This window comes from Triticum dicoccoides, chromosome 2A (genome assembly GCF_002162155.2).
Source record: "Triticum dicoccoides isolate Atlit2015 ecotype Zavitan chromosome 2A, WEW_v2.0, whole genome shotgun sequence".
Lineage (NCBI taxonomy): Eukaryota > Viridiplantae > Streptophyta > Magnoliopsida > Poales > Poaceae > Triticum > Triticum dicoccoides.
Genome location: NC_041382.1, coordinates 773703812 through 773705938, shown reverse-complemented (window position 1 = coordinate 773705938; position 2127 = coordinate 773703812). Strand labels below are relative to the sequence as shown.

Sequence of the window (2127 nt, the reverse complement as noted above, 5' to 3'; positions counted from 1 at the left end):
AAAATTGCCCATGCCTTTCATTTGATTGATGTTCTGAAGATGCTTACTCAGGTCCAGGTTCCCCGATGATGTGCAGAATTGAGCTTCTCAATATTGAACGAATATTGCATGAAAAATCTGCATAACAACTCATAATATGCCTCTGTAGACAGCATGCAGAAAACCAACAGTCCAGGTTCTCCAATGATATACGACATTTAGGCAATCTCACTAAGAATAATTTATATTTCCTTTTTTTGCCTCCCCCCTAACAACGCATACTTTGTTTCTACAGGTTCAGAACATTGGCACTCATCGGCATCTACAACATCTAAGGTCCTTTTCGTCACATATTCATATTTACTTGAGTTTGTGCTTACTTTGTTTGCAACATTTAAGAATTGAGCTTCTCAAAATTGCATGAATATTGCATGACAAATCTGCATAACAACTCATAATATGCCTCTGTAGCATCGTTTTTGTCATCCTGCTGATGTAGGATGTTCCCCATTTTTTTAACATGCCACAGATGAGGAATCATCGTCCGCATGCGTTGCGATCAGGGGATCGTTCCCCATTTAAAGATCTGACGAATACACCTACTCATGAGACTGCAAACCAGACACATTCTTCTTCATCACTCGATGTGCCACGAACTCCATTGAGCAACATAACCAACTCAGTTGTTAATCAAGATGGTGAAAAACCAAAAAGTGGTAAAAATTGGTATGCACGAATGTCCGATGAGAAGAGAGCGGAGTACAACCAGAAGCGGCGCATGGCCCGAGCACACAAGGTTGCATCTGTTGATGGATTAAAGGTAAGAAAAAGTGGCAGAAAAGAAGCCAAAGGGGTTGGGGACAAGTTGGAAGGATTGTTTATGCACACCCTGCTGATGGTGAGAGGTACTTCCTGAGAGTGCTTCTAAATCATATAAGATGTGCCACTTCATATGAGGATTTGAGAACCGTAAATGGATGGCTTTGCTCGACCTTCAGGGAAGCGTGTGAGCTCATGGGCCTAATAGAGACTGACAAATCTCTTGACGACTGCTTGACTGAGTCTGCTACTTTCCAGATGCCATATGCTCTAAGAAGGTTTTTTGCAACTATTCTTGTGTATTGCGAGGCGACCAACATCCGTGCATTGTGGGAGAAGCATTTGGAGTCAATGTCTGAGGATTATCGTCGTACCCAGTTCAACCAGGCTGAACTGGAACAGATGGTCCTTAGAGACATCCGGGATTTGGTTCATTCCATGGGCAAAGATATCTAGGAGATTGTGATTTGTTTCATTCAGCATGCACGGGTCTAACATAGAGGATGCCAGGAAATAATTGATGAGTTGTTGTCTGTCACCCTCATTCCTCACTTTATCTTTGGTACAATGCATGATATTTTCTGTCAACATGTTCAGGACTTCGCAATCCTTTAGCTCAAGTAGCTAAATTGTGCTCTGTTGTCAGTGTGACCATATAGGCACAACACATCATGATTCTTTGATTTTCATGATACATGATGGCTCATGTCGTGCATTTTTCCCCAGGATTTCACTAATGAGGTTGACATTTCTGGATGATTTTCTACCTGTACAAACTTACCTGTGTATCAACCATGAAGGTCAACTATTTTGATGTTTGTCTATGCATCATATGTTCTACGGTTGACCGCTATGCTCCCAGGATGCACTCAAAATACTCATATATTTTTTCCCAGATTATTATCAATCCAAGGATCAAAGAAGAAAAAAAGGGACATAGCAAAATTGACTTTAGAGAGCTGGACCATGATCTACAAAAATGATCACAGTTAGGGCAGAAGAATGATGAAGCCCCGTGTTTTCCTAACCCAGTGGTACCTTCTGACCTGGCTAAGGTAGAAAACATTAATCATGTTTTCATTGTTTGTATATATTTCTGTGATTGCTGAAGGTAAGGCAAAGAGTTGTTGTAGGCATGAAATTTGTGAAGTTTGTAATGACTAGAGATTTCAGCAACGGTCATGGTTACAAAATTTCATCTTGGTCACTTCATATGCTTAACTTTTTTTAAGATAATGGAAGATTGTTTTTCCGTCCTCTGCATCGTTCCAACTAAACATGTTTATTTTTGCCTGACCTTGGATCCTACTAATTTTTTATACAACCTTG

At 40.3% G+C, this 2127-nt stretch overlaps 1 long non-coding RNA gene across 1 annotated transcript; it reads left to right on the top strand.

Moving 5' to 3' along the window:
• The first annotated feature begins 277 nt into the window (after positions 1-277).
• LOC119352455 lies at positions 278-1792 on the top strand. Its single transcript, XR_005170169.1, has 3 exons — positions 278-315; positions 1525-1598; positions 1695-1792. It is a non-coding gene; the product is annotated as an uncharacterized LOC119352455 (long non-coding RNA).
• The last annotated feature ends 335 nt before the right edge of the window (positions 1793-2127 follow it).